This window comes from Canis aureus, chromosome 8, assembly GCF_053574225.1.
Source record: "Canis aureus isolate CA01 chromosome 8, VMU_Caureus_v.1.0, whole genome shotgun sequence".
NCBI lineage: Eukaryota > Metazoa > Chordata > Mammalia > Carnivora > Canidae > Canis > Canis aureus.
In genome coordinates, this window is record NC_135618.1 from 28,565,745 (window position 1) to 28,579,926 (window position 14,182).

General features: G+C 34.8%; 1 long non-coding RNA gene across 8 annotated transcripts in view; it reads left to right on the forward strand.

Moving 5' to 3' along the window:
- Nucleotides 1–14,182, forward strand: part of LOC144318563 (uncharacterized) — a 153,129-nt gene that overhangs the window by 28,713 nt on the left and 110,234 nt on the right. The window contains exons 1-2 of one of the 8 annotated variants that reach the window (XR_013384565.1): nucleotides 2,712–2,851; nucleotides 5,138–5,293. The exons of 6 other annotated variants lie outside the window; for them this stretch is intronic. This is a non-coding gene — a long non-coding RNA (uncharacterized LOC144318563). Of the gene's footprint in view, nucleotides 1–2,711; nucleotides 2,852–5,137; nucleotides 5,294–14,182 lie in introns of those variants that run through there. One more of the 8 variants, XR_013384564.1, reaches the window with a different exon arrangement.

Below are 14,182 nucleotides of genomic sequence, written 5' to 3' on the forward strand. Positions count from 1 at the left end.
CAGCAAATTCTCAAAGAAGTCTGCATTTCCTAGATGCTTAAGAATCACTGCACTTGGTCAAATTGTATAGGTCTGTATCCCAGCTCCACACTTTACTGCAGGGCCTTGGACAAGATATGTAATCATTCCACACCCCACACAGCTTCCTCATCTTAATAATAAGTGCATAATAATAGTAATGGCTTCATAAGGTTGTTGTGAATATTAGCAGTTAATATGTGTAAAGTGCTTAGAACACATAACTATACACTTTTACTAGAAAATTGCCCATAAAAATGAAAACAAAACATAGAATTTCAAAATCAACATTGTTGAAAACATTGGACTTAGGGGCACCTGGGTGGCTCAGCAGTTGAGCATCTGCCTTTGGCTCAAAGTGTGATCCTGGAGTGCCAGGATGGAGTCCCGCATCAGGCTCCCTGCAGGGAGCCTGCTTCTCCCTCTGCCTATGTCTCTGTCTCTCTGTGTCTCTCATGAATAAATAAATACAATCTTTATTTTAAAAAAAGAAAGAAAGAAGGGGAAAAAAAAACCATAGGACTTAAAGCTCTAAAAAAGGTCAGACTTGAAGATTTCAGTGTGGAAGTTATCTATATACAAGCATTAGTTAAAATCTGGAGAGTAAGAGTGGGCCTATAGGTGAAGGAAGGAAAAAAAGGACACAGAATTTTGGAGAAAGCCCACAAAAAGGCAAAGAAGGAAGGAAAGGAGATCATGAGTATGTTAGCGGAGCCCTCAAATCCAATGTAGGAATTCTACTACAAAAGGTACAGTTAAGCCTTCCTTAAACTGAGGGAAATGAGGAATAGGAAGGGACAATTGGATTTTGTGATTTAGGAGAATGTATTAGTTTCTAGTTAACAACATACCGTAAACTGGGTGGCTCACCACAACAGAAACTTACTCTCTCACTGTTTTGGAGGACAGAAGTCCCAAATCAAGGTGTGTGCAGGGCCATGCTCCCTCTCCCAAGGCTCTAAGGAAGAATCTTTCCTTGCCTCTTCTAGTTTCTCGTGGTGATTGGCAATCTGACATTCCTTCACTTGTAACTGCACACTTGACTCCTTCACATAGCCATCTTCTTCTGAGTGTCTTGTGTCTCTATGTCCAAATTTCCCTCTTCTTATTAGGACATCAGCCATCGGATTAAGACTTGCTCTAAATTAATATGGTCCCTTCTTAACTTGGTTCCATCTGCAAAGACCTGTTTCCAAATAAGGTCACACTCACAGGTTCTGGGCGTGCATAAATTTGAGGGTGGGGGACATTATTCCACCCATTACAAAGGATTTTAGTTACTTTGGAGATGTTGTGAGGTAGGAAGCTATATCTCAAGGCCCTAAAGAATGAGTTAGTAAGCACTTAAAGTGGAAACTACTTTTCTCCCCCCCTTAGAAATCTGTTAGTAAAAGAAAAATAGTATTGTAGTTTGAGGCAAAAACTGCATGGAGAAAGATAGATATGGTGATAAGTTACAGAGAAATATAGATAGATTCAGAAATGAAGATACAGACACAGGTACAGATAGAGCTCTAAAACTTGAGCATAGTTTTTAGGGTAGGTTATCAAGTACAGTGGTGGGGGTTTAGTTGAGAGGGAGACAGGACGACTGTTCCTCTGAGATAAGAGGGCAGGCTCTATTTTGCAGTTGCAGTAACAGCCTAAGAAACAAATGACTGTTATTAATCATACATTCTTTAAAATAGTACCCAGTATTTTACATTGTTTTTTGTTCTGTGTGATTTCACATTGTGGCTGTCAGTTATATACTTCTCAAAGAGATTCTTTTTTGTTTTCAAAGCAAATCCTAAAAGAATCGAATATAATTAAAATAGAATGTAAGCAAAAAGCAAATTGTGTTTTCTAGTTTTCTTACAGAGATTATCTTTTTAGGTACACCAGGATTGGATCCTATAATTTCCTACTATATTAAAAGTAAGCATACTAAAAAATGGTTCTTTTAATAAAGGTGCCTATGTGGTTAGATCCTGGCCATAATAAGATGTGTATGTCTGTGGCGGTATGTGGAGTTCAAAGCTTTGATGATGTTAAACTGTTAGCTCAGGGTCTGCTCTGTATGGTTGGATCCAGTGTGACATCACCTTTTGTGAGAATCCTCTAAGAGGGAGGAGAGGTTAAATAAATGAAGGTTCCTGATAATGAAATGACTTTGTTTCTCTGGATCTTAATTTGGTTTTATTCCTTTATGCAGATCAGTGAATAAATAAACATCTATGGAGACTAAGTGTATTCATATTATACATTTATTTGTAAACATTTCCTTTCTAGCTTTTTATGGTACAGATTTGCCCAACTTTGTTTTGTTTTTTAATGACTAAAATTTAATAAAACACTATTTCTCATATTTTTACTCTGTTTACACTGTTGGGCTTTGTTAAATAGTAATAGATATAAATAAGTATTTAACAGAGTACACTATCGTGAGATAACATAAGGTTTATATTCCGTAATATTATGGCTCATAAACATTGGCATCTAGAGTTGTAGGGAACTTCGAGGCTATCTATTTGTACCCTTTTTCAGATTAAGAAATGACAGCTAAGGAGAGAGCAGCAGATTATCCAGAGTGAACAACAATAATAACTATTATTGTATAGTGGATCTTTTATGCCACCCTCTTTTCTTAAAAGATTACATTCATTTTTATGTATTAACCTATAATAATTTTTAAATTTCAGCTTTATCGAGGTATCATAAACTTATAAAATTGCAAGATATTCAACGTGTGCATTGTGATGATTTGGTGTACATATGCATTGTGAAGTGATTCCACCATTTAGGTAGTTAACAGATCCATCACATCGCATATTTCTCTTTTAAAATTTTCTCGGTAAGAAAATTTAAGTTCTTCTTTCCTAGCAAATTTCAATTTTATAATATAGCGTTATCAACTATAGTCACCATGTTATACATTTGATCCTCAGACTTCATTGATCTTATAGCTGAGAGTTTGTAATCTTCTTGCAGCCTTTTTACCAGCCTCTACCTATTTTACCCATCCACTATCCCTGGCAACCTCACCCACCTTCCCTCTAACTTTTTCAACTTTTTCTTGAACATTCTTGCCAACACTTTTTATCTCTTTCCTTTTTGATAACAGCCATTCTAACAGGTGTGAGGGAATAGCTCAGTGTGGTTTTGATTTACATTTACTTGGTGATTATTAGTGATGTTGAGAACATTTTCATATACTTATTAGCTATTTGCATGTCTTCTTTGGGAAAATGTATGTTCAGTTCCTCTGCCCATTTTTGAATCAGGTTGTTTGTTTGCTATTGAGTTGTATGAGTTCTTTATGTAATTTGGATATTAACTCCTTAGAAGATATATGATTTGCAAATATTTTCTTCCATCTGTAGGTTGACTTTTCATTTTGTTGATTGTTTCCTTTGCTGTGCAGAAGTTTTTAGTTTGATACAGCCCCACTGGTTTATTTTTGTTTTTCTTATCTTTGCTTTGGTATCAAATCTAAAAAATCATTGCCAAGACCAATGTCAAGAAGAAAGTTTTCTTCTTGGAGGACAGTTTTATAGAGTTTCAGGACTTACATTCAGGTCTTTAATCCATTTTGAGTTGATTTTTCTGTGTGATGTAATATAGGTGTACAGTTGTTATTTTTTATTGGTTTTATTGAGCTTTATAGCTTCTATTATTGAAATAATAAAATAAATACCCAAAGTAATAAATACCTTAGAAATAAGTATAAGATACAGAATAGGAAAAATAATATACTCCTTTACTTGCCTTGGCTTTAATAATCTTGTAGTTATCTTTCAAGATGACTATAATTTCAGTTCATCAAGAAAGGGTAGGTTGAAAATATATTTCATGAACTCTCTTCTCTGAGACACGAAAACCAAGAATACATTGATGCTGGCCTCCCCTTGGTAATTGGTAATTGAGGATTGCGGCTTTAGATTTCCCTGTAAGTGCTCTCACTTTGTTCCGCCTTACTTCTGTTCTAGCAGTTACCTCCTCCTGGAGCACTCCTTACTTACCAATTTCTAAATCATAGGTATTCTCCACTGTCTAGTTCATAAGTCACCTCACTCTCCAAGCTTTGCTTAGCACATCTTTCCTCTTAGAACTACCACCACTCAAGGTCTTGGTCTGTGCTTCAAGCAAGTCATTTCCCAAATCTTGATCCCCAAGACCTGTTCTCCTTTCTATGAATTCCACATTTTTTTGTTCTTTTTAAAATTCTAGTTAGTTAACATACACTGCAATATTGGTTTCAGGAGTAGAATTCAGTGATTAATCACTTACATACATTACCCAGTGCTTATGACAATAAGTGCCCTCCTTAAACCCATCACCCATCTAGCCATCTCCCACCCACGTCCCTCCAACAACTCTCAACCCTCAATTTGTTTTCTATTGTTAAGAGTCTCTGAAGGTTTGTTTCCCTCTCTCTCTTTTTTCCCCTTATTCAGTCCTTCCCATATATTCATCCATTTTGTTTCTTAAATGCCACATATGAGGCAATATGAAATCATAAGGTATTTGTTTTTCTCTGACATTTCTCTTAACATAATTTACTCTAGCTCCATCCATGTCATTGAAAATGGCAAGCATTCACTCTTTGTTTTTTAAGATTTTATTTATTCATTCATGAGAGATACAGAGAGAGAGGCAGAGTCATAGGCAGAGACAGAAGCAGGCTCCCCTCAGGATCCCAGGATCATGACCTGAGCGAAAGGCATATGTTCAACCACTGAGCCACCCAGGTGCCCCAAGAGTTCTTTCTTTTTGATGGCTGAGAAATATTCAATTCCATTCTCTCTCTATATATATATATGAATATATATGGAATTTCATATATATATGAAATGGAATGGATATATACATATATATGTATATATATGTGTATATATATGTATATATATCCTCTTCTTTATCCATTAGTTCATAATTATTGCATAGAAACACAACTGATTTTTGTGTATTGTGTTTTCTGCAATTTTTCTTAATTTCTTTAATTAATTAATTAGTTTCTAACAGATTTTGGTGGAGTCATTAGGGTTTCCTATATATAATAGCATATTACCTGCAAATAGAAACAGTTTTACTTCTTCCTTTCTGATTTGGATGCTTTTCATTTCTTTTTCCTGTCTAGCTGCTCGGGCTAGGACTTCCAGTACTATTTTGAATAAAAGTGGTTGGAATGGGCATCCTTGTCTTCTTCCTTATATCAGAGGAAAATCTTCCAGCTTTTCAACATAAAATGTGATCTTAGCTGTGAACTTGTATATATGGCCTTGACTATATTGAGGTATGTTCCCTCTACACCCACTCTGTTGAGAGTTTTTACTTTGAATGAATATTCGATTTTGCCAAATACTTTTTCTGTATGAACATTGAGATGTTCATATGATCTTTATCCTTCATTTTGTTAATGGGATGTACACATTGATTGATTTGAGGATGTTGAACTAACCTTGCATCCCTGGAAACCCACTTGATTATGGTTTATGATCCTTTAATGTATTCTTTTTTTTTTTTTCTTTAATGTATTCTTTAATTCAGTTTGCTAATGTTTTACTGAGGGTTTTTTTTTTTTTTTTGGCTTGTTTGTTGTTGTTGTTGTTGTTGTTTTACCTTTATGTTTATCAGGGATATTGGTCTATAATAGTCTTTTCTTGTTGTATCCTTGTATGGTTTTGTTATCAGGGTAATGCTGGCCTGATAAAATGAGTTTGGAAATGTTTCTTCCTCCTCCCTCCTCAATTTTTGGGAAGAGTTTGAGAAATATTAGTATTAATTATTCTATAATGTTTGGTAGAATTCATAAGTAAAACCATCTAGTTCTAGAATTCTGGAATTTTCTTTGTTGTGAGCTTTATGGTGATTGATTCAATGTTCTTACTGGTAAGGTAACTCTTACATCATTCTTTTGAGTAGTATTTTCAGAGTATATATATTCCCATCCTTTTACTTTTAGCCTATCTCTATCTCCATCTCTATTTCTATATTTAAAGTGGATTTCTTGTAGACGGCACATAGCTGGATCCTTTTTAAAAAAAAAAAAAATCCAATCTGACATCTATGTCTTCAATTTTAGTGTTCAGATCATTACATTTAATGTAATTATTAATACTACTTGATTTATATCTACCATCCTACTATTTATTTTGTATTTATCTCATCTAATTTCTCTCCTTTTTCTTTTAAAAAAATATTGTTTAATCTCCACTAATTGGCTGGTTTAATATTACTTTCTTTAGCTGTTGCGTTAAGTTTTTTAGGATATATGTTTAACTTATCATAGTCTGCATTCAAATTATACAAAAACATTCCTCCCTATCTTTTATACTCTTATTGTCATACATTTTAATTCTATATGTTTTATAAACTACATTATAATAAATATAAACAGAAATAATTATCTTTTAAAGAGATTAAAAGTGAGATAAATGTGTCTTTTATATTTGTCCATATATTTGCCATTTCTGGCACTCATCATTTCTTGATGTAGGTCCAAATTTCTATCTGATACCATTTTTCTCTGGCTAAAGAATTTCTTTTACATTTAGTTTTGTATTGTCCTACTAGTGATTAATTCTCTCAGCTTTTGTTCATTTGAAGAAGTCTGTGTTTCATTTTTAAAATATATTTTTTTGCTGAGGTTAAAATTGTAGGTTGACAGTTTCTTTCAATACTTTAAAGTGGTCTTTTTATTGTCTTCTGGTTTGAATGGCTTCTGATAAGAAATTGGCTCTTTCTCTTTGTTCTGAATACAATGTATCTTTTTCCACTGGGCATTTAAGATTTTCTTTTTATCACTAGTTTTCAGCAGTTTGACTGTGATTTACTTTAGTTTGATTTTATGTTTCTTTTACTTGAATTTATTGATATTCTTGGATTAGTTTATAGTTTCATCGTCTGGGTGCATTTCAGGCTTTATTTCTTCAAATATTTTTGTGTCCCAGACCTTCCTTCTAGGATTCTGATTATACACATAGGTTAGATTGCTTGCTATTGTCCCACAGGTTACTGATGCTCTTTTTGTTTGTTTGTTTAGGTTTGTTTTTTCTTGAATGGACTTTATTTTTTAGGGCAGTTTTAGGCTCATAGCAAAATTGAGTGGAAGATGGAGAGATTTTCCAAATACCTCATGTCCTCACCTGTGGATACCCTCCCCATTATGAACATCCCCCACTAGAGTGGTACATTTGTTATATAATCAGTGAACCTGTATTGACACATCATTATCACTCAGCGTCCATAGTTTACATGAGGGTTCATTCTTGGCGTTCTACAATGTTTCGGTTTGGACAAATGTATAATGACATATATCACCGTTTAGATTCATTGCCCTAAGAATCCTCTGAGCTCTCCCTATTCATCCCTCCCTAAACCTAACTCCTGGCAACTAGGTTTTTTATAGTCTCCATAGTATTGCCTTTTCTGGAATGTCATATAGTTGGAATCACACATTATGTAGTTTCAGATGGGCTTCTTTCACTTAGTAATCTGCATTTAAGTTCCTTCCATGTTTTTTCATGGCTTGACAGCTCATACCTTTTAAGTGCTGAAAAATGTATCAGTTTATTCATCCATTCACCTACTAAAGCACATCTTATTTCCAAGTTTTGGCAATTATGAATAAAGCTGCAGTATTCATTAGTGGGCAGGATTTTTTATAGACCTAAGTTTTCATCCCATTGGGTAAATACCAAGGAGCATAATTGCTGGTCATATGTTTAGTTTTGTAAGAAACCTTCAAACTGTCTTTCAAAGTGGCTGTATCACTTTGCATATCTACCAGCAATAAATGAGAATTCCTGTTGCTCCACTTCCTCACCAGCATTTGGTATTGTCGGTGTTCTGTATTTCAGACATTCTCATAGATATGTATCTCATTGTTATTGTAATTTGCATTTTCCTAATAACATATCATGGGGAACATTTTTTCTCACATGTTTATTTGATATCTTATTTAGCAAGGTGTCTATTTAGATCTTTGACCAATTTTTAAATTGGGTTGTGTTCTTATTATTTTTAAGAGTTTTTTGAAAAAAAAAAAAAGAGTTTTTTGTACATTTTGGGTAACAGTCTTCCATCTGATATGTCTTTGTAAGTATTTTCTCCTAGTCTGTTGCTATGTTTCTGTATATATTTATAACTGATTTATTTTTCTACTGAGTATGGGTAATAATATCTCACTCCTTTGCATGCTTAATACATTTGCAGGAGCTAGATGTTGTGAATTTTACTATTGAGTACTGGGTTTTATGCTTGGTTACTGGGTTTTGTTGCATTTCTTTAGAGTATTGGACTTGTTTCAGTGTGCAGCTAAATAAATTGGCTTGGCCTTCAAGCCTTGTTATTGTAGACCTCTACTTTGGAAATAATTTGGCACTACTACAAATTTATGAAAATTCTTTCAGAGATCACAATTCTGCACTATGTTTTATGCAATATCTGAAAGCCACATTTTATATATTTTGCCTTGATTTTTGGCTGTCTGCAGTGGGAAGGCATAATCTTTCATGGGTGGAGTTAGAGATCCTATTATTTATTATTGTTAGAAGAAAAACTTCTTTTAGTTTACAACTCACTATTAAACTTGATATTAATAATGTTCTAAATTTTTTCAATGTTTATTTTATTTATTTATTTTTAAAGATTTTATTTATTTATTCATAGAGATGCAGAGAGAGAGAGAGAGAGAGGCAGAGACACAGGCAGAGGGAGAAGCAGGCTCCATGCAGAGAGCCTGACGTGGGACTCGATCCCGGGTCTCCAGGATCACGCCCTGGGCTGCCCTATTTTATTTATTTATTTGAGAGAGAGAGAGCAGAGTAAGGGGCAGAGGGAGAGGATCTCAATCAGACTCTGCACTGAGCCCAATGTGGGGCTCAATCCCACAACCCTGAGATCATTACCAGAGCTGAAATCAAGAGTCAGATGCTTAACGAACTTAGTCACCCAGGCACCCCTGTTCTTGTAAATTTTTAATATTTTTGTCTAATGTGAGAACACTTCTCTCAATTGTCTTTTGGCCTTAGCTACATACTTTCAGTACCAGGCATCATCAGATAGATTCATACCATAGTAGGACCTCTGGACTCATCACTGTATCATGGTTATGGATGAATCATTCACAGTGCGATAGGAGTATTGTTAAAAGCCAGTTCTGGGGCAGCCCCAGTGGCCCAGCGGTTTAGTACTGCCTTCAGCCCAGGGTGTGATCCTGGAGACTAAGGATCAAGTCTCACACCAGGCTCCCTGCATGGAGCTTGCTTCTCCCTCTGCCTGTGTCTCTGCCTCTCTCTCTGTCTGTGTCTGTCATGAATAAATAAATAAAATCTTAAAAAAAAAAAAAGCCAGTTCTGAACTTGCTTGGCTACTTATAATCTACTTATCCATAAAACTCTGCAGACCACATATGCCTATCCCACTAAATCCAAGCTACACATATCCCTAATCTAGTCTCCTCCCAGCTGGATCCCAAGGAACATGTGGCTACTCTGACACCTAACATGAGGAAAGGTGATGCAGAAGTCATAATAAAAAGAAATGCTGGTCTTAACCAATTATAGTTAATGTATTTTACTTCAAAAATTGTACAAAAGTATGTGATTGTTAGTCATTGCTGGAGACCCTCTCAGTGCCTCAGAAGGGGACTGTGCAAAGGAGCCTTGGAGCTTGTGCTTTCTTAGCTTCACAGTAATCAGTCTCTGATTTTACCACCAGTGTTTTAAATGTGTGATCATTCCATATCACAGGTAGACCATGAGATTTTGGAATTATTCATTCAGAAGTATAATCTTGAACAGGAAAAAAATATTCTTTTTTTAGGTACTAAAAATATGAGTCAAGAAACATACTTTTGGTGTGACTCCTACCTCATAGTTACCTGATGCTGCCAAAACTAAGTTTCCCCAGACCCAGAGGAAAAAAATGGATTTACTAAAGATTTAGGTTGAGGAAAAAAATCTAACCTTTTTGTGATACAGAATCTTAATGATTACAAAACAAAAACATGTAAGCAAAAGTCTAGGTTCAAAATGGAAAGTATTGTTCTTACTTTTATATTTAGTAAATGGTATAGTTCTCATATGTTTGTTGTCTCATCTGTTTCCTCCAGTTGATCACTTAGAAATAATGAGGCTATAAATTTGACTTTCACAACTAGATTTGTTGCAATGTAGCTCAACAGTAATTGGGCTTTTATTAGTTTTTATTGCAAGTATTCTATTTTTAATAACATTGACACAAACTATAAATATTTTTCTCTTTTAGAAAATATTGAGAATGTCTTTTCATAAGGAAATGACTTCTTTTTAAAAAAAAACTTTATCAATATACTGACAGTCTTCAGATGTGGTAAAGCTAAGTTCCTCATAAAGAACAAAAGGAATTCTTTTGTACACTATATAGCAACACCCAGACTGTAGTAATGTCTGCCTGCTGTTAGGAAGTTTAGAATTCTTTTCCTGTTTTGAATGTTCATTCCTGTTTTGAATTGTTGATTAAGAGAACAGATTTATTGACAGACTTTTTCTTCTGGATTTTGGGTAACCAATGTTGGTTGGCTGTCTGCTGTAAGCGTAAGGGTGGAGGGTACAAATGAGCTAGTGACACCTTTGAGAATAATAATTAAATACATGAAAAGATAAAATGCTGAGGTAGAGTTCAGAAAATGTCTCCAAGGCCTCAAGTAAAGACTCGAGAATTTAAGTTGGAGTTTGACAGTTGAATAGAATTTAAAGAAGGACATTCCATGAGGTAAGCAAAAACATTTAGTAAGTGTAAGGTAACAAGTAGGAATATGCAAGTCTCATTTAATTTTATTTAACTTAACCACGTTTATCAAAAGTTTATTCTCTCCTGAGAATAAATAATAATAATAATAATTTTACTAATTAAACAATACAAGTATTGTTTACTAATACAACAATACAAAGATAAATGAAGACTAGTCTTTACCCTCACAGAATCTGGAATACAGAGAATGACATGGACATAACTACTATTAGAAAATGGATTTCTGTGAATAAAATTTATATTCTAACATTTATTTATTTATTTATTTATTTATTTATTTATTTATTTATTTTTAAAGATTTTATTTATTTATTCATGAGAGACACAGACTGAGAGAGAGGCAGAGACACAGGCAGGAGGAGAAACAGGCTCCATGCAGGGAGCGCAATGCGGGACTTGATCCCTGGCCTCCAGGATCACACCCTGGGCCGAAGGCGGCGCTAAACCGCTGAGCCACCTGGGTTGCCATATAACTTTTGTTTAAATGCCTGAGCAGCAGTCCTGGGAGCAGAAAGATCTGTTTAAAATTTAGCTGTGCCTCTTTCTAGCTATGTAACCCTATGCCCATTTGAGTCTTAATTTAATGCATGTCTGTGTTCCATTGATTTGGCAAGTGTAATTGGAAGTTCTCCACCAGCAATCTCATTCCCAGCAGGTCAGAGAGCATTTCACTACCATCAGTATTATCAGATTACTGGAGCCTAGGCTAGCTTTCCTACTATAGGCTTCAGATTTTGTGCTCCATAAATTATCATGAGATCATACTAACCCAATACCAGATTATTGGATTCCAATAATTGGATTCTTGCTGTCTATAGGCATTGCTGTTCATGCCTCACCAGCTGAATTAAATTCCATTGGTTTACCTCATCTCAGAGCCACACCCATACTTTCTATTCAGGCTACATATAAGATCCAATTAGTCAATTCTGAATCCACAAATTCAGGGGGTTACCATATTTGTAGTCCCTAGTTATTAGCACAGTATAAGTTACTGTACTCTACACAGTAGAGTTAATGCTACAGATACAGTTTTTGATAGTTTCATCAAATCCATTCACCCAATAAATATTTATGGGGTGCCTTCTATGTGTAAGGCACACTTCTTTCTAATCACCAAGAATATAGTCAAAATACCTAGCTTTGCAGAGTTTACATTTTACTAGGAAAGACAGACCAAAAGAAAAAAAGTAATAGATATTATGTTACATGGTGGCAAATATTATGAAGAAATTAAAGTAGGGTATAAGGGGATTAGAAGTGCTTCAGAGTGGAGAGGACAGGCCTGCTGTTTAAGATTTGGTGTCAAAGAAGACCTCTCTGAAAAGGTGACATTTGAGCAAAGACCTATAGGAAGGAGAAAGTGAACTTTCAAGGTATGTGAGGAAGAGCTGTCCAGGCAGAGGGAGAAGCAAGTGCCAAGGTCCTGAGGCAAAATTACTTGGATATCAAGGAATAGCAAGAAATTAGTCTGGTAAGAGCACTTGGAAAAGGGGGAGTGGTTTGAGGTAAAGTTGGAAAGGAGGGGGCAGCGTGACAGATCTTAAAAGGTCTTATATGTTAAAGTAGGGATTTGGAGGATTTACTCTGAGTGAAATGCCTTTGGAAACAAAGGTTTGAATTTTTAAATTCAAATATCTTCAGACCAAATTGCCACAAGACTTGTGTCATATAATTAAGAAGAAAAATTCTAATTTGAAGTATTTTTTGAATTTAGATGGATCATCCTATAATTCAATGTTGGGAAAGACTTGCCAGGTAACATGGCCACATCTCTAGCTGCCAAACTTCTTAGAGCAGCTTGTACATTTTTCTGATTTCCACCTTTCACTTCTTTAAAATACTTGGCTGAAGTTTTTAGCAAATCAGGACTGATACTTTTGTAAACCTATGTTATACTATTGATAGTTTTAAAGTAGAAGAAAGCTTGTTTTATTAGCTAGAATATTTTAGTTAACTCTAGTCATTTATTCAACAAAAATTTACTTTTTTCCTGCTGTGTTCCAGAAATTGTGCTAGGTATTGGGAATACAAAAATATGTAAAAGCTCTTTCCTCAAAAAGCTCATAGCCAAATAGGTAAAGTAGATTCACAAATGAACGATTGCAATATGGCAAGTGGCAAGTGTCTAGAACTAGTTCTTAGTGAGTGTTCTTAGATACTTGTTAAATGGCTGATGGTAACTCTGTCTAAAGTTAGGGAAGAATCAGTCCATTCGGATTCACCCATCGGCTCCATGTTCTCTGCGCAGCATCTAGCATATAGTAGGTGCTCAGTGAAAAAATTATTGAATGAATGAGTGAATGAATGAATGAGGAGATAGTTGAGTAGAGACTGAGAAAGGAATAAGATTTTTCTGGGAGGCAGATGTATATTGCTGGCAAAAAGAACAATGTGTGCAAAAGGTATGGAGTTATGGAAAATCATGATTCCATCCCAGTAATAATTTTAGATTTCCATTTAAGATATCCTGCCAAGTCCATACTTGAGACATAATTATTAATACAAATGCCTCTTTTCAGTGTATTTCTTATGAGTCATAACTTCCTAAACATTATTGATATATATTTGTATATATTGGCCAGATGAAGTATCTATATTTTTAGTACAAAAACTTCTGTGTTGCCCAACTTCTTTTTTAAAAAGTAAATATACAAGCAAGAACAACTCTGAAATCAGAACAAATGGTATTATCCTTTCAATAAAAAAGATTAATTCACCTGGGCAACTTAGTAGGAAAAAATGTACAGATTTTGCTATACAATAAAATGTACCATTTTGTCCATCCGTTGTACAGTTAAACCTTCATCAAGGTATAACAAGCCCTGGAAATGGTTTCAATTGAATGACAAAAGAAATGGAATAAAATTCATTCAGAACTGGTTCACACCACCTCTCCTGCATGTACTATTAACTGCTAAGATCAAGTCACAAAACATTATTTTGAGGAGAAAGGGTTTAGTGAACCCTAGAAATTGGGTTTGATTTATGCCAGAAAATCTGCCTTTTCACTGCTTGAGATTCTATGGAAGAAAGCCACAGTCTTTTACCAAATGGTTTCTAGGGAAACCCCTTATAGCACTGCATCTGAAAACAATTTGGTTGTTAATGAGAAATGGTTCTCAGGATGGTGGGAAAGTGTTGACTGAAAGAAGAGACTTGTAGATTTGGCAGTCAGTCTGTAGAAAGTGTTTACTGTTCTGTAGTTGCGTTCCTGAAATTTCTACAGAGATCAAGCATTTGCAGGTCCTATTTCACAGTTACCCTTGCTGCTTTGTAAATATATTTTTTAAAGAGGCAATAGAAAATGTTTGTGCTAAAAATGTAGATGCTTGAAATTGTGAATATATTCAAATTTCCTTCCAGAATCTGCAGTCCATGGAATTTT